The sequence below is a fragment of the Symphalangus syndactylus genome, chromosome 4 (genome assembly GCF_028878055.3).
Source record: "Symphalangus syndactylus isolate Jambi chromosome 4, NHGRI_mSymSyn1-v2.1_pri, whole genome shotgun sequence".
Taxonomy (NCBI): Eukaryota; Metazoa; Chordata; class Mammalia; order Primates; family Hylobatidae; genus Symphalangus; species Symphalangus syndactylus.
In genome coordinates this window covers 152286033-152305709 of record NC_072426.2, presented here as the reverse complement: position 1 = coordinate 152305709, position 19677 = coordinate 152286033, and positions in this window count along the sequence as shown.

Sequence of the window (19677 nt, the reverse complement as noted above, 5' to 3'; positions counted from 1 at the left end):
ATGTAACATCATGTCTCTTTTCTTGCAGAATTGCATGTGTTTATATACACGGTATAATTGAGACTGTGACTATTGAATGCATCTCATCTTTGAAATAAAATAGACTTCAGTGTGGCCCAAGCCAGCAAAAAAATAAGATTAGCCTTAGATTTAAAAATAAAAACAAAGCAAAACAAAACGCCACTTCCCCTGAAGTAACAGAGAAACAAGAAAAGTTATTTTAGATACAGTTTAAGATTGTAGACAGCTGAGTATCTCTGGTGACTTGAGGAAGTATGAGAGACATGAAAAATGAAGCCATCAAACATTTCACAAAGCTGACTTGGAAACTAGGAAATAGTCCAAAGATTACTGAATCCTCCCAGTGACACCCTTTGGCAGAGCTGTGTGATTTGCCAGAATAGCATTTAGCATCCCAGATAAAAGAGAAGGGATTGATGACTGTAGGATTCATGCAAGATATGGGTATGAGGGAAAAATTATCCTGGGAGAAAGGGAATTTTATCAGTAATCGAGAATATGGCTGGAATGATGAACTGTATTGTCTGGAAAGAAGTCAAGCAATAAGTGGTTTGGAGAAATTAGGAGAAAATGGTCCTGGGTATAACAATAGGGCTGATAAGCACTAGTGGTTGAAGGCAGGGCTTGAATGAAATGGTGTGATAAAAAGTACTTAACAGAATGTGGAGACCAGGAATGTGACGTTGAATAGCCAAGAACAATTTTGTTAGGAGCAGCTGTGAGAGTAGGTGGAGATGAAAGCCACTGGAGTCTAATTTGACATGTATTTCTCACGGAGACAAACTCGCTCAACCTCAGGTTTCCTATAAGACTGACAATAAAATAATGTGGCTTATTAAAGTACTGTGAGAATTAAACTATAAAGAGTAAGTGATTGACACAGCACTAGGCACACTGAAGGAAAATATTTTCTATGCATAAATGAACATTTTTGCATTTTTTTTATTTTCCCCCTCTTCTCTTAATAACAAAGGGACCACGTGATGACTCATCCTTTTGATTTAATTTGTAAAATTTTTATTTTTCAAATGAAAAATTCTCCAGTGCCTACTTTCTGCTGGCTTTCTACATGTGTTGCTGAATTAGTTTTACTAAAGCAAAACTGTATCAAATCTGTCTCACTTTTTTGTATGTTCTGTGCTTTGGCCACTAGGTAAGTTGTAAAGCCTTGTCAGACTTCTTGAAAGCTGGTTTTTGGTCCCTGGGAAGCCAGCCCATGGTGGTTTGTTTAATGATTCTACATGTGCCAAAACCTTCTCAAGTATTGTGGATTGTACCTTTGCATTAGTTTCATATAACTCATTTCTTTAGTTGCTAGCAAGCATACAAGGAGATGCTTCGTTCTATTGTTCTGCAAACTACTCTGCCTGCATTTCAAACTATCTATCACGAAAAGAGAGTAAATTAAGGAGTTTCTCTCTGTCTGCATCAGTAATTTCACATCTAGCAGCAAAGTTTTTATTTTCCTGGAGCTTGCTCAAGTGCTCCTTTTTTCCACATTACATTTTTTTTTTTTTTTAGTAAAACTATTTCTGTTTATTGGCCTGGAGTCAAACTAGAAATAATTATTGACTGATTTCTCCACCATTAACTCTGAGAGTCTCTTGCTTCTTGCTCAGCCATTGGGTTGTAGACATATTAATTACAGACTGTTTCACACACTTTTCCTGGTAGTTGTTTTAACATTCTCGTGTCTTCCTGAAAAATCTATGCCCTATATATAGAAATGTTATCAGCCAGATTTATAACGCCTCTTCCATGAAAATAAACGAGGATAGAAGATTCGTGATTAAATCATGACAGTCCTTTGATCTGTTTATCATTTCTACAATAGGTGTTTCCATGTGAAACTCAACTCTTTCTTTATTTTGTTCCTAAATGGTGATTTTCAGGGCAGCATGATGCTTTCTTAACTCTTTCAGCTAAATGAGGTTATATTAAATTTAGGGCTTTACTCTATGAGAACTAAGGAATAGAAAATAGTGTGAACTTCTGATGGGGCTTTGACATTAAACACATTCCCATTCCTGGGGTGTACTCAGTGTTGTAATTAAGTTGCTCTTAACTGCACTAAATAATACCCTGGCAATATAAAAGTGATATTATTTAAAGCTGCCTAGGTGGTGACCAGAGAGTAACTAAGACTCTGTGAAAATCAGATCGTTATATTGACCCCTGCTTTGCCCATTTTTTCTCTCACCAATCTTCTATCATATAACTATGGTTACTGCTAAGCAGTATGAGTATATAAATACATACTGGCTTTAAAATGCTGTTACTGGAATATTAGTAAACATATTAGATCTTCCTATGGCACTTTCTTTGGCTCAGTGGGCAGCCAATTAGCACTGTGGGACATAGAAATATAGCATCACAAACAAGCTATTTGTGTATTCCAGTATTAAATTGTTTTTCCTTCAACTCAATAAAAGTAATGTTAATGACAAGATCTCCTGAGTGAATTCACCTTCTGAAGCATTTTCTTTGATCTCTAATTCATTCTATTTTTCTTCATTACTTCAATTTAACATTGAAGGTGACTCATTAGAGAAAACACCAAGATATCAATGTAAGGATTTAAGGCAAGCAAAGAGCACTGTCCAAGGTACAGGGACATATCGAAACATTTTAATTAAAGTAATGGAACTAGGGAGGCATTTTACAAGATGGAATCTCTGAGCTTGATAAAATGAAAGAGCCATCTATGTGCAGCCAAGTGTTATATTTTCTTAGAACACATACAAGGAATAAAATAAAAGGCATTCAAATTACTATTATAATAAGAAATATTTGATGTTCAACATTTTATTTTAACATGGAGGTTGTACTTTGACTTATATTTTTAAAATTTCTCTCTAAAGACATAGAACTTTCCTTTCAGTAGAGTTAGGTTTTTGATAACATGTTATTTGTAGATGACACAGCACAAATGGAAAACCATTTGGCTAAGAAATGTATACTAACTCTGATTTATAGAAAATATTTATTTTCATATCCAGATAGAAGAATTCAGTAGTTATGAAAGCAATCTTATAATTTAAATTCATCCAATCAGTCATGGGATCGTGTGGTGTGGTTATTTTGCTGGACTATCTAAATATCTAAGTTGTATAAAGGATTAACATAGATTCTGTGGAAAATGTGCTTTTGTGGGAATAGCTGTAGCATTCACTGAGAACATCTGAGTCAATAAATAGTGTATTCCAATTTGTTACTTAAAATATGATGGCAAGAAGAAGAGACTGCCTACAAAATAAATGGAAGGAAGGGAAAAGCTGTAAAAATAAGATTCATAAGTTTATGTTCGGAGCTTAATAAATGTTACTGCCAGTATTTTATCAACAACTTGATAATCTAATGATATATTTCTTAGGAGTCAATTTGGTTTTAAAGCATTATAACTTATAGCACCACCCTTTGACACTAGCGAGGAGAGCTGAGAGTTTCTGACAGGGGCCTAGCATATTTGAGGGGCTCATCCTAGCACTGAAGAGTGTCCAATCCAGGGTACAACCCCTCTCCCCATTGGAGACATACTCCAGATACTCTCCGTCCAAAATAAGCCTGAGACTTGTTCCAGGGCCTGTGCCAGGTTCTTTGCCAGCCAGTCCTCTAGAAGTCAGATCATCCCTGCAGACCCAACACTATTTTAGAGGGCCATTAAAAGGGGAGCTGTTCATAGTTGTGTAGGGTCTACACGGCAGGCAGAGTTTGAGTAAGTGGGCTAGAGCACATGCATGGAAATTCCTTCACTGTGCTCTAGGTTCCTGCAGGTGGAAAGAAAAGTGGGATGGGCAGCAAGGCTTCTAGATAGAAATGAAGACATATTTATTAATGAGAGGATATAAGATGTTTTACTTAATAGCTTGATACCTAACAAAGATTTAGACATTCAGTATGTGATATTTTTCCATTTTGCTTCTTTCAGAGACTGCAAATGGTAAAGACATGCTCAATGCTATTTTCATTCAACCAGAAATGCCATAAAATATAATGTGCACCATTTGAATAAAATGTGCCACAAAAACAATTCAGAAACATTGACAACTCAATGACTACACAATGTCTTTTATAACTTTTATGTTTATACTTTTTGAAAAAGCTTTTTAAACTTAAAAGTATGATCATCTGTGACTCTGTGCTTATTTTAAAAAGTACAAGAGAAAAATATTAGTTAAGTTATGCCTAATGGTTTCCATAGTCACACCCTGAAGATTCGGAATCAGATATTGATTCTGGCCTGTCTATATCTGTGTTTTTCCATACATTATTTTTCCCCGTGCTTTGAAGACCTGTGGCAATGCGTCATTTCTGAAAGAGTATTCCATCATTTTCTCTAGAAATTCTTCAGGCCACTGACATTCATTTCGTAATATCTGATTTTCTGCATGCTATTACCATCAACAGAAAAATTTCAAACCAAGCTAGTACATGTAAAGGAAATGACATCATCATGGCACTGCCCTAGCTAAGTGTGATTGCCAAATGGGTTCTAATTTAGGAAATGTGAAAGTGTGTCCATGTATGGTATGTGCATAATTGATGAAACAAAGTCATTCATATATAATGTTCTAACAATGTTAAGCCTGAAAAACCCACCTGGCACTCTTGTTAGCAGGTTCCTGTTTCAAGTCTTGTCCACTTTAATATCCTTCCTTACCTTCCTCTCTTTGTTCCTGTCCTTCTTCCCTCTCATTTTCTTTATAAATTGTAACTATCTTTGGGGGCATTTATTTTATTATAATGCACATGACACACATATGCATGACTCATTAACTCTGAGATATTTCAAGATTACTGAAGGTGCCAAGGTTTAAGTTATCAAATGATTTTGAAAATTCAACTGGGAGCAAATTAGATAATAATGAATAAATAATAGCTTAGTACATTTAGTTACTACATAGTAACTACAAATAATTAGCTACATTTGATCTTAGGGCACTTTGTTTACTTTGTAGATACTTTTGATAGACTTTATTAAATAAATACAAGTATGTGTTGCAAGAACTTGAACTTTTATTTTGTAAAATTATACTGTTATTTGTCTCATTATATGTCAAGTATGGGTTTTGTGGTGTTGAAAGGTGTATTTTCACTGAGTTATTAACCAAAGCTAGTAACTTAAACTTCTTTACTCTTTTCTTTCTGGAACCTTGATATGGTTTGGATATTCGTCCCCTCAAATCTCATGTTGACATATGATCCCCAGTGTTGGAGGTTGCAGCCTGTTGGGAGGTGTTTTGGTCATGGGGGTAGATCCCTCATGAATGGCGTGGTAACATCCTGGCATAACGAGTGAGCTTTCACTCTGAGTTCACTCAAGAACTCAGTGTTTAGAGCAGTGAGGCACTTCCTCCTCACTCTCTCTCGCTCTCACGCTCCCCATGTGACATGTCTACTCTCCCTTTACCTTCCACCATGATTTCAAGCTTCCCGAGGCCCTCACCAGAAGCAGATGCTAGTGCCTGCTTCTCGTACAGTCTGCAGAGCCATGAGCTAATTAATCCTCTTTTCTTTATAAATTACCCAGCCTCAGGTATGTCTTTATAGTGAGGCAAGAGCAGACTAACACAGACCTTATACATAACTAACCTCATAGATTTCTCCTAATTATTTAATGTGGTCTCTATGACATTCCATAATTTTGCCTATATCCCTGCCTTTCATTTCATGCTACACTGTGTAATCATTGTTTTCAGAAGTTGACCCCATTGATCTTTTCTGAATTCCTATTAACCACAGCACATCTCTCTCCACTGACCTGTTTCATTTAAGAGCTTTTTCTTGTGAAGTTTACTCTTAGAAACCCTTCTCTGCTATCTCTAGTCTCTATGGATTTTTTCTCTTTGGTAAGTTAATTAAAGATTAACATTTTGGTTGTTTCTTGTTTTTGTTTCCAGTTCCTACAAACAAAGCCGGTATAAACAATCATGTACAGGATTTTCTATGAACGTAAGTTTTAATTCCTCCAGGATAAATGTTCAGGAGTTCACTTGCTGTATCTAATTTTATAAAAAACTGACAATTTGTTTACCAGAGTTGAAATAATAGGCAGAATTCTAAGATGGATTCCATGATTCTCACCCACTAGTGTACCTGCCCCCTATAAAATCTCCTTGAATGCCAGTAGAATTTGTGAATATAAAAACTACTCCTGTGATACAGCCAAAGGAACTTTTAAGATGTAATTAATGTTCCTAGTCAGTTGACTCTGAACGAATCAAAAGGGAGATTACCATAAGTGAACCTTACATAGTCACGTGAGCCCATTAAAACAGACTCAAAGACACATAGGCTTTCTTTCTGGACTTGAAGGAGCATATTAAATGGCATAGGTCATGTGGAAAGGGCCCAAGAGTAACCACTAGATGCTGAGAGTGGCCTTTAGCCAATAACTAGCAAGAGAATTAGGACCTCAATCACATAACCACAAAGAAATGAGTTCTTCCAACAACCTGAGTCTTCTTAAAATAAGCTCTATTAATCCAGCCACCCCATGAAGACACAGCTACCCAACATCTTAATTTTAACCATGTGACACTCTGAGAAGAGGGCTTGTACAATAAACAATATTTGTCTGGCTTTTATTATCAGATTCTGAGAAGTAGGTAGCCTCTAAATCTTTGGGTTTTGCCTAGTGATAGAAGTGTCTTTGTTATTCATGGTGACCCTTCGGCTTACACCTGAAAGTTTATACTGACAAGGTGACTCATGGTGGGCTCCTAGATTAGTTTGTGTTAAGGAGATGACTCAGGATGGGATCTGGTCAAGCTAGAAAGAACAACCATGTGATAAGAGGGTTGGGGCTTTGAGCCTAACTGCTGGGGACGGGAGAAAGGCTGAAGATTGAGCCATATGGCCAATGACTCAATCATGCATAGGTAATGAGGTCATACTTAAAACTCTGGACACCAGCACTGGGCGAGCTTCCCTGATTGGCTGTCATCTGATTACGGTAACACATCAGTTGGCCGGGCGCAGTGGCTCACGCCTGTAATCCCAGCACTTTGGGAGGCCGAGGCGGGCAGATCACGAAGTCAGGAGATCGAGACCATCCTGGCTAACACAGCGAAACCCCGTCTCTACTAAAAATACAAAAAATTAGCAGGGCGGGGTGGCGGGCGCCTGCAGTCCCAGCTACTCGGGAGGCTGAGGCAGGAGAATGGCGTGAACCCCGGGGGGCGGAGCCTGCAGTGAGCCGAGATCGCGCCACTGCACTCCAGCCTGGGCGACAGCGAGACTCCGTCTCAAAACAAACAAAAACAAAACAAAACAAAAAAACACATCAGTGTGCCTGGAGGGTAATGCACCCTGATTACACGGGAGAGGATAATGAAAGTTTCACATTTGAAACCCTCTCAGAGAGGATTAAGAAAAGCAACTGATGGTACTAGGCTGAATACTTGGGTGAAGAAATAATCTGTACAACAAACCCCAATGACACAGTTTACCTATGTAACTAACCTGTACTTGTACCCCAGAACTTAATATAAAAATTAAAAAATAAATCAATCAATTTAAATTTAAGAAGTTAAAATTAATAAATTTGAATCTATGTATAGCAAAAAAAAAAAAAGAAAAAAGAAAGAAACCCTCCCAGACCTCACCCCAAGTGTCTTTCCATTTGGTCGGTTCTGATTTGCATCCTTTTGCTATTATAAAAGAGTAATCATATTTATAGGATTTTCCTGAGTTCTATGAGTCACTCTAGAAAATTATTGAACCTGAAGTGGGGTAGTGGAGTGACAATCTCAGAAATTGTAGCCAACTGGACAAAAGTGAGGGTAGTCTTGGCATTTCCGAAAGAGAAGCTATTGTCTGAAGTGAGAAAAATCTTATGAAGGACTGTGCCATTAACCTGTGAAGTTTGCCCCAACTCTGGTCATTGGTAACAGAAGTCAGGCAGGCTGCATCTACTACCAGACTCCTGACACAAGGAAATTGAGAAAATGGACTGTTTTGTTTTAAACTGCTAAGTTTGTGGTAAACAGTAACGATAGAAAACTAATAAAGTGACTATCCCCTTTTATATTTTCACAATCAATTTATAAAACCCCCAGTTGTTCCCCAGCCTCACCACCAGTGTTGTCCATTTTTTTTTATTTTAGTAATTTTAAGATACCTAAGATTGTCTTAGCCTGTTGTGTCCTTCTATACCAGAAATCCTGCTAGAGGGTAATTTAGAAATAACAGAGATTTTTTTTTTTTTTTTTTTTTTTTTTGGTTTTAGAGGCTGGGAAGCCCAAGATCAAAGGGCCCACACCTGGTGAGGGCCTCCTCGCTGCAGGGGCCTTCACCCATGGCAGAAGGCAGAAGACAAAAGGGCAAGGGAGTGAGCACGTGCAAGAGGGTCCAGAGTTGCTTTTATAACAAATTCACTCTCAAGAAAACTAATCAACTCCAGTGAGAGCACCGTTACTCCATTAATGAAAGTATAGCCCTCATAACCTAATCACCTGTTAAAGGCCTCTCCTCTCAATACTGTTGCATTGGGTGTTAAATTTCCAACACATGAACTTTGGGGGACACATTCAAATCACAGCAATGAAGGCATCTCATCTTGATTTTAATTTCCATGTCCTAACGGCTAATAATACTGAACATCTTTTCATGTCCGTACTTGCAATTTGGTATTGTCTGTTATAGATTGTGCCTTCGGGGTAATGTATAGGAACATTTTTTCTAGCCCAAATTCACAAAAAATTTATCTTATGTTGTATAGCTTATGGTTTACATTTAGATCTATTTGGAGTAAATTTTTTTTGAATAAAGTGTGAGGTTTAAGTTGTGGTTCTTTTTTTAAAAAAAATTTCATATTGTCAATGCCATTGGTTGAAAAGACTCCTCTTTCTCCATTAAATTGCTTTTGCACCTTTATAAAAATCTTGTGGGCATATTTTTGTGAGTCTATATCTGGATCGTGTTCTCTGAGTTATATGTCTATCCTTCCACACAGTTTTGGTTACTGTAGCTATATAATGAGTTATAATTGGGCTGCATGAATCCTCCAACCTTCTCTTATTTTTTAAATGAGTTTACTAATTCAATTTTTTTTTTTTGGAGATGGAATATCACTCTATTGCCCAGGCTGGAGTGCAATAGTGCGATCTTGGCTCACTGCAACTTCTGCCTCCCGGGTTCAAGTGATTCTCCTGCCTCAGTCTCCTGAGTAGCTGAGAATACAGGCATGTGCCACTACTTCTGGCTAATTTTGGTATTTTTAGTAGAGACGGGGTTTCACCATATTGGACAGGCTAGTCTTGAACTTCTGACCTCAGGTGATCTGCCCACCTCAGCCTTCCAAAATGCTGGGATTACAGGGGTGAGCCACTGTGCCTGGCCTTTTTTTTTTTTTTGTATTTTCTTACATATTTTAGAAATAGAATATCAATATTTACCAATATCAACCTGAATTTGATACAAATTGCATTGGAGGAAAATTGACATCTTTATTATGTTGTCTTCTGTTCCACAGACACCATATTTGTCTTCAATGGTTTAGGTCTATGATTTTTTATCAGCATAATTAAAAAATTTTTGGCATATAAGTTATGTAAATATTTTGTTGGAGTAACGTCGACTTATTCAATTTATTTGTGGTGTTCTAAGTGGTATTATTTAGTGGTTTCTTATTTAATTTCTAACTGTTTATTGCTAGTGTACAAAATAAGATTGATTTGTATTTTGACTTTGTGTGCTACAAAACCCTGATAAACTCCCTGAGTGGTTCTCGTTTTTTCTATGTCCTTGGAGTTTTCTGACTAGACAATCGTATTATCTGCAACAAGGAACCTTTATTTCTTATTTTCCAACCTATATATGTTTTATTTCATTTTGTATTTATTTCGTTTTCTTATTATTGCTCTGCTTAGAACTGTCAGTTTTTTGAAAAATAATTTACTTGTGTTTTTTTGTCTTTCTCTTTTCAGTTCTACCAGTGTTTTCTTCATGTAACTGAAGTTCCGTTTTTAGGTTCATAGACATTGATAATTGTTGTCTCTGATGAATTACTCACTTGTCATTACTAAATAACTCTTGATGCAGTTTGCAATTCCTTTTTCCTCTGGAATCTCCAGCATTTTATATCAATATAGCCATTCCATTAACTAGTTTTGGTTTTTAATCGGAATGCTTATCCTGTTTGCTGTTAATTTGATTATTGATAATTTAGAGTTTGTATCTACCATGTTGCTGTATTTTCTTCTTATCCATGTTTTCTTAGTTTTTTTTTTTTTTTTTTACTTTTTTTCTGCCTTTTAAAATGATTCTGTATTATTTGCTCTGTTGGCTTATTAGATATATCTTTCTTGTGTGTGTGTGTGTGTGTGCGTGTGAGAGAGAGAGAGAAAGAGAAGTGGGGGAGAGAAATATGAGAGAGAAATTGCTTTAGATTTTCTAGTATAGGCCTTTACTTATCACAGTATACCTTAAAATACTGTTGTAATACTTAAATCTTAAAAACCTTAAAAACAAAAATTTTTACACCTACTTTTCTAGACATCATGCTATTATTTTTATACATTTGTTTTATGTATGGTATAAGCACCACAACATATTGGTGTTATGTCTTAAATAAATTTAAAATTATAGAAAAATTATATTTATTTATCTATATAACATTTCAAATGTACTTTACTTCCTTTTAGAGATACAGATTTCAATCTGGTATCATTTTATTCTTCCTGAAAAACTTTTCCTAACATATTTTTAGGGTAGACCTATTGATGATAAATACTTGTGGTTTCATTGTGTCTGGGATAATCTTTATTTTCACTTTTGTTTTTGAAAGATTGTTGGCAATTTCTTAAGTTCAACGGAATGCTGCTGTATTGTATTTTGTTTTACCTGTTGTCATCCTTATATTTATTCTTCTATCCATAACATGTCTTTTTTCCCCTTTGAAAAATTTCATGATGATATACTTTTATTAATTTTCTTCATGTTTCTTGTGCCTGGAGTTTGTTGAAATTCTCAGCTCCAGGGCCTTATAATTTTCATAACATTTAGAAAAATTATGTTATTATTTCTTCAGTTTTTTTTCTCTGCCCCTCTGCCTTCAACCTGCCAACTCTATTGGCTGTGTCCTAGACACTCTCTCCAGAGAGTAAGTGGAGACATTAATCCGTCTTATATTCTTTACTTTCTGTCTTTTAGGTATCACTATCCAGCATTGCCAGATACCCACTGTCTGAAAGCTATCAATTTATATGCTGTGTAAGTTTCTTTATATATTGTATTTTAAGAGGTAACTAAAGCATCACAGTCAGAAATAGTAGGGCTCCTAAACATTCAAAAAGGTTTACTCTAAACCTTCTTCTCAGAAATGACAGCATGTATAAAAATAGTTCATTAATGCATTCTTCTCAAATGTAATGCATTTTAGCCGACTTTACTGTGCAAAAACTAATTAATACTTAATCTCGTGGTAAAGTGGTGACATGAAAATATACATTCATTTTTCAAAATTTTCACTGTCTTCTCAACATTTAAATGGCAAATTGTTCCATGAATTACTTTTTGACCTTCTTTTCTGTCCTATGTACACTGCATCAATAACTTTATCTAGTTTGACAGCTTTAAAAATTCAGCTGTATAATGGTATCAAATGTATAGCTCTAGAACATTCTTTCTCATGGCTTTTCAGACTCATATGCACAACTGTGTACTTAACATCTTCAACTGAATATAAAATACAGATTTCAAAATTCATTTAAAATAAAAAAAGAAAGAACAGAAAAAAGAAAGAAAGAAAAAGAAGGAGAAAAAAAGAAAAGGAAAAAAACAAACAACTTAGACCTTACATCTGGTCTCCTCCCTGCTTCTCCATCTTGATAAATGGCAAAACTATTCTTGAAACTGCCTGGGTGAGAGATGGTGAGAAGAAAACCTGTAGTTGTCTCCTTTTCCCTTTCCTCTAATCTCAAAGCATTTCTATTGTATTTTCTAAGTACATATCAGGTCATTTTTCCTCCCTATGCCAATACAGTCTTTTCCTGGACAATTTCAAGGATCTTTATATTGATTGACTGTGGTTTGCCTTGTTTCACCTTCCTCAAATATTCACTTCACTTCCTGAACACTTCCTAAACTTCACTTTCTGAAGTTCGTTTCTCACCAGCAGCCAGATCATGTCTCTCTATTCCTCAACAAGCTCTCGCCATTTGGTTATTCCTTACCATAAATTATAATTTCTGGCTTCCTCAAACAAAACTTATTTCAACCCACTCTTCCCTCAGCTTACTCCATTTCAGAACACCTGAATTTATTTCACTTCATTAAGCAGTTTAATGTTGTTTTGAACTCAGGATTTTAACTTTTATATTTGCTCTCTCATCTGCCTGGAATTCACTTTCCTTATATCTTCAAATAGATGTTTCACTGATATACTCCTTTCTTATTATGAACACCATTGGAATTGACAAGTTCACACTGCTGTCACTTCAAATATGTAATGCATTTTATTTTGTGAGAACAAAAAACTCACAATTTTGGATATGGCAATTTGAGATAAGAAGACTGAAGAAATAAATTAACCTTATAGAATCCACATTTATCTTATCTCTTTATCATGTTAATATCTATAAATCCTTTAATCAGAATAGTAACTCTATTAGTGAAAGTAGTTAGCAGATAACAAAATGCAATCATTTGTAACAACTCCAGTCACTCTAACCAGTGGGAATATTTAATTACACATGTGAGAAAGAATAAAAATTTCACCTATGAAAAGTAACAACACAAGGTAATCTACTTTGATAATAAAAGCAATCAAACTACTTTGTAAAATTATAAAACATTAATAAAGTTCTCCATGATGATTTGTTTATAAATATGTGCTTTAAAATAACTTTAACTTTATATTGTGAGAAATTCAAACACATGCAAAAGAAAACTAATATAATTGCTGCATAATTATCCTGTGCATCGGTAATCATCAATTCATGTCTAAAGATGTATTATCTAAACCTTACCTACTTCCAGAAAATATAGTTTTCCTGTAAAATTTCTAAATGATATGAATAGAATTCCTATCTTACAAAAATAGATTTCTTAAAAAATCTACAATGCCATTATCACATTCACATTAAAAACTAACTTATGTCATTAAATATGTAGTTATCATTCATATATTTCTAGTTCTCCGGAAAATTCCATTATTTTCATCTGTTTGTTTGAGTTAAAATCCACATAAATAAAACCTATTGTAATTGGTTGTTGCACACACTTGTGCACACACAAACATACACATAAACAGGAACATGCACACACAGTATCTCATCGGCAAGTTTTTCCATCAATTGCTTTTTATCTTGCAATTTATTTGTTGACAAAGCAAATTCTTTCATATTCTGGATTTTGTTGATTAAATCTTCATACTATTGGTTAGCACATTTCTCTGATATCTGAATTTCCGTAAATGGGTAGTTGAATCTGAAAGTTTTTATCAGATTCAGGTTTAACATTTGGATTGGCAGTTATTCACAAATCATATTATGTTCCTCCATCAGATGGCATATTGTTTCTGATTTTCTCTTTTTTGCAATGTTAGCAGTCGTGGTAATTAATATCTATACCCATTTTTCTGATAGATTTATTAAAGTTAAATTAATATGTCTTAAAAATGGTATATCATACTTCAGTGATAATATTTTTGGCAAGATCTTTTTATTTGTCAGAAGATCAAATGTATATATCAGTTTAGTCTTGACACAATTATTGTTAACTTTGGATGATAATTTATACCATCTATATAGTATTTCAACAGTTGCTTCTAATAAATGCATTTCCTTTGAGAATGAATTGTTTAATGTGAAGGTGTATTATGAAATATAGTTGATTTAGAATAATCAAGTGAACCATTATTTCAGAAACAATCAATTGAATATCTTTCACTTCATGGAGTTTAATATGCTATTAAGATAAATTTTAAATATTTGGCCATTATATCAATAAAACATATATTCAAATAATTTTCTATGGTGTTTACAAAGCCAAAATTGATTAATTTACTATTAATAATATAGGGAATGTTAAACCTTTTAAAGCTGAATAAATCCTTTGAGATAAATTAGACCAAACACTTTAATTTTTTGTTGAAAATGCTTTAACTATGATTTTTCATGTTACCATTTCAGCAAGTGTTTGAGTTAACATAAGGGCATGTATCTCTATGTGTGACACTAAGCCATGCATCTTAATCCCATTTTTTATACAGAAGCAGACCTTTTTTTCTATGCAAGGCCTCTGTGACATTACTTTAATACACAGCATGCCCTCATTCTTTATCAGCATGCCTTATATCACCAGTGAAGCTTTTTATTTCTTTCTTGTTTTCTTGGTACTTTTCATTCAATATTGTTCTATGCCACGAATATCCCAATGTACTGATATTATACACTTATAACTCAATATTGTTCAAAATTTTATTCTATAATAGGTAAAATGTATACTCTGTTCTAAACAAGGTAATCTTTGGTTTTGTTAACAAAGACAATGTGATCTGCAGAGCATAAAGGGAGAGCTCTATTTTGTACTTAAAAAAAAAGCTGCGGATTAGGGAGACATAGCCTCTGTTGTACAAAAGCAGGCGTACTCCAAGGAGCAGGGTGGAGAGTGAGAGATGACTAAAGCAAAAACCAGAAGGCAAGGGAGGGGACTCAGGGGAGTGAGGGACAGAGTTGTGATTGGATCACCATTAAGCCACAAATCACCAGTCTCTCTCTTAGTTGGCTGGTTCCAAGTGGTCTGTCAGTTGGCACCAGGTGGTCTGCTAGTGATCACTTGGGAAATTTCCAGCTGCAGTTGTTTCCAGAGATGGTTATTTGACTTGGTGGCAGAAAAACAAGTTTTACAACACTTTGTAGGACACAGAGAACTTGACCATTCCTCGGCCCGCCGTGGCCTCTTGGCTCTGCTCTTACTTTTAAGCCACAGGGAGTCCATCTTGCCTGTCAACTGGGGGCATAATTTGACAGCATTTAGGGCTTTATCCTTTAATTTTCTATTTGCATAAAAATATTTGATTAAACCATTCTCTGAAGGTGGCATATTTATTATGCATCTTCATAAAATAATGCATATATTATTTGCCTTTAAAGAGAGTTCTCTAAATTAAAAATTTAAATTATATAACCCCATTCTAACTTCATTTTTATGTTTACCAGATATTTTTATGTTTCTGTGGAATTACCAATAAAAGTATTTTTTAATCTGTAATCTACTAGTTACTGTCAACAATTTAAGTGGTAGTCCTTCAGCTTTGCTTTTGTAAGGAGCTATTATAATTAGCATTATGGGCAGTAAATTACACATTCTACTATCAGATTGATAATGAATGTTCTGCTAAACCAGGTGCTTTGCCTCTACTAAAAATATACCTGGCTTGCCAAGTAGAAAACGCTACTGAGAAAGCACATCTATCAAAACAAATGTCTCTGCATCTTGATTGAGTAAATAACTGCTATATATTATAATTCTTTATACATGTATATGTTGAATTTCACATAACTGCCACAATTAAGTTGTATATCATGGGCCTTCATCTTCTCAAAACATACATCAGTGAATGACTGACTTACAAGCTTATGAAGATATAATGACTCCATTGATTCATGAGGTGAAGCTTACGTCATGGGGCTAAAAATGGAGGGAGGGAGGGGGAATTTAATGCAGTTTTTTAAAGTGCAAACTACGAGTGATCAGCTCAAATTTCTTTGGGTTATATGTAAGAATGCATATTCCTAAAAATAATCAAGATCTACTGAATTCAAATCCATGGGGTGAGTTAAGGGATATATACATTGTTAAGTGGTTCTTGAGGGTTCAGGGATATATGCATTTTAAGTAGTTGATAACTTAACTACAGTTTGGGAATCACTGGCTTAGGTCTTCAAAGATTATACTTTTGAAATAGTTGGCAATTCAGTCTACAGCTCCTTTTTTTCTAGTCTCCTTTTGTAAATCACTAAATTGTCTACTTATCACGTAAGATAAAAAAAGTCAGTAGTCAAATATTTGAAACAAACTTGGAGGATCACTATAATCCCAGTACTTTGAGAGGCCAAAAAGGGAGGATTGCTTGAGGTCAGGAGATTGAGGCTGCAATGAGCCATGATTGCATCACTGCACTCCAGCCTGGGTGTCAGAGTGAGACACCAACTCAAAAAAGAAAAAAAATGACAAAGGGAATATAGGAATATTTATTCTACAGGGTTAGGCCAAAAAAAAAAAAAAAAAAAAGCTTTTTTGTTATTGTTGTCTTGTAATTCTGAGAGGCCTTAAAAGTGTTATTTTGAGGGCTTAACTATTAATTTAAAAAACATAGAAAGTAGCCTATTGAAGGAAGCCAAATTATTTCACCCCAAAATATATTTTCCTGGCATAGTTCAAGATGACTACTTACAAGGACTTGGAATAAAAGATAGCTAAAAAGATATCTTGCAGGGTGAGATTTGCATCTGCAGGGGAAATCTGCATTGGTGCAGTCAGGTTTTCTCTGAGGCCCACCTTTATCTGACCTGGGAAATATTAACTAAAAATCTGACATATTTAAAGTCTGGAAGAAACATTTCCCATCTTATTCTCTCAGAGGGCTGCTGCCTGCGAGGCTTCATCTGCTTAACATGACCACCTTGGCTAGTCAGGCCTGCTCTTCTCTCCCTCCCATAACCCAACTTTTTGCCATAACCTGTTTTGGGCCATGCTCTGAGCCCCCACTGATCATGTAACCAGAACATGGTCTATAAGCTTCTGAACTTCACGGGCGCTTGGGGTAATCACTCTGAGTCTCCTCCATGCATCTTAATGTATTTCTATGCATTTTCTCTTATTAATCTGCCTTTTGTCAGTGGTTCAGTGACCCTTCAGAGGGCAACGAGGAGGTTTTCCTTTGGCCCTTACATTATATTCATAAGAAAGGTGTAAATGACACCTATCTTTTTAAAAAATTATAGAAGAGTGGGAATGAAAGGGGAAAATTAACTTTCCCTTTTTAATTTTTGATCTGTTAAAATAATTGCACAAATAATATAAACTTGGGCATTTATTGGGAGAAAGAGATGGGAGGATCATTTGAGCTCAAGAGCCTGGGCAACACAGGAAAAACCTGTCTCAATTGGAAAAAAAAATTAGCAAGATGTGGTGGTGCATGCTTCTGGTCCCAGCTACTTGGGAAGCTGAGGTGGGAGGATCGCTGGAGCCCAGGAGTTTGAGGCTGCAGTGAGCAATGATTGCACCACTGCACTCACCCTGGGTGACAGACCGAGACCCTGTCTCAAACAAAAAGACAATTATAGAATAGAAAAACAAGTTTTTGATACATCTTGTTATTAATGGTGACATGTATCTACTATAATTTTGGAATTTTACATTGGTAATTTTATGACAACCATATTTAAATATTTATAACATTCCCATAATATAGGTAAGTTTTCTAATAAGCGAAGAATTCAGATAATTTGTCCCAAGGGCACCCATTTGCATGTAAAATACCTGAAGTAGAAATTGAGAAAATTTCTTATTTCAAGAGACATCTATTTACTACATTCTTCATGATCCCCTTCCTCCTTTTCCTTCTCCCATTCTTTTCTTTATTTGCTTTCGTTGATTAATTTATGTTGTGACTATTATAAAGTTGCTTTGTGTACAAACCATTTGTGATTCCTCAAGCATTTTCAAGGAAAATAACATAAAAATCTTTTCAAAAGTAAACTTACTGTTTTCCAAGAGGTTTGGTTGTGACAAAACTTGGCTTCCTTTTTAATAAATAATAAAATATCTTTATTGATATGATTAGGTTTTCTGTCCCCACCCAAATCTTGTCTTAAATTGTAATCCTCACATGTCACGGGAGAGATCAGATGTCGGTAATTGAATCATGGGGTGTTTCCCACATGCTGTTCTCGTAATAGTGACTGAGTTCACATGAGATCTGATGGTTTAATGAGGGGCTCTTGGCCATCTTTGCTCAGGACTTCTCCCTCCTGCTGCCCTGTGAGGAATGTGCCTTGCTTCCCTTTTGCCTTCCAGCATGATTGTAAGTTTCCTGAGGCCTCCCCAGACATGCTGAACTGTGAGTCAATTAAACCTATTTTCTTTCTAAATTACTTGGTCTTGAGCAGTTCTTTATAGCAGTAAGAAAACAGATTAATACATTTAGGTAGTTACAAAAGCACGTTATCCACTGTGAAAAAAATTAAAGGCTGAATACATCTATTAAATTTTTACTCTGGGTGTAGCTCCTATGATCAATAGAGTGTTTATATTTCTTGCACTTTTTCATTGCCCTGCAATATATGTATACATAGAAATATAAGATTTCTTAGATGTGTGTTTAACACAAAATCATAGAGAACAATATGTTGTTTTGCATCTTGTTTTTCATTTAAGTTGGAAACTTGAAACTTTGCAGAATAGTTCATGCAAGTATGCTTAATTCTTTCAACACTTGCATAGAATTCTTAACGTAAAACAATATATTTAATTTAATATTCACCAATTAAAAAATATTTAAATGTTCCTGATATCTGCTATTATAAACATTTCATACATTTCTTGGTCATGTATGCTTTGTGTAAATGTGTGAAAATTATTAAAAATAAATGCCAAAAAGAGAATTTGGGATTAAAGTATGTGCATAATAAATACTATACATTTTATGTTGGCTAATTTGCACTACAAGAAAACATTATTAATTTTAGTTTTCACTTTCTATATTACTGAGATAGTAAATTTTAAAATACATTTCCACTTGCTAATTGTTTTATCTTTTTAATGAATACATCTTTGTTTATTTTACCAGTTTTGGGGTTGTCTTTTTCATTATTAGTGATCTGTTAAGAATTTTACTTATTTTGAAAATGAAACACTTGTTGCATTTGTGGTCAATACTTTTACCCATATTGTATTTTTCTTCATTGTTTTCTGTTTTATTTTTAAATTAATATATTTTTAATTAGTAAAATGTGTTGGTCTTCCTGTTTTATGGATTCTGGATTTTCTGTTTGGCTAAAAATTTCTCAAGATTTTAAAGTATTCCCTACATTTTCTGTAATTTTACTTGCAGTTTCATGATTACTTAAAAACTTTATTCTAATCCAGGCTTTTAGTAGGTTTCTGGTGAGCCAAAAAATAAAGACTTGCAACAAAATATAAAGGGTTCTTTTTTAACCTTTTCTTCTACTTGGTGCTAGTTTACTCTGGGGATTTCATTCTCAGTTACTTCCCGTATGTGGGTAAAGAAGGCTCAGAGATGCAGCATTACACAACCCATCTAACTAGTGATCCCAGAAGAATGAGGACCCTCTCTACCCCATATAAATTTTGTATCAAATCTCAGTAAAACTTTCACAATTCTACTTTGTTTTCCAAAACCGTCTCTGACTTTAGTACCGAAACTAAAAGGAAAGAAAATTTTCTAGGCAGTTTAAAAAAGATGTTCACTTTGAGACATGTGTTAATTGAGGGAAACTAGATAAAAGCTCCACCGCACAAAGTTCACTATATGCAGTGAGAGAGGTGGAGATAAAGCAGACAGCTTGTTAAAATGTCTCATATTTTAGTTGACTATGTTTAAATTTTATAGTAACATTTTATTATAAAGATAAAAAAATGGCCCTCGATCAAATATAAATGGAGGAAGATATTTTCAGACATACT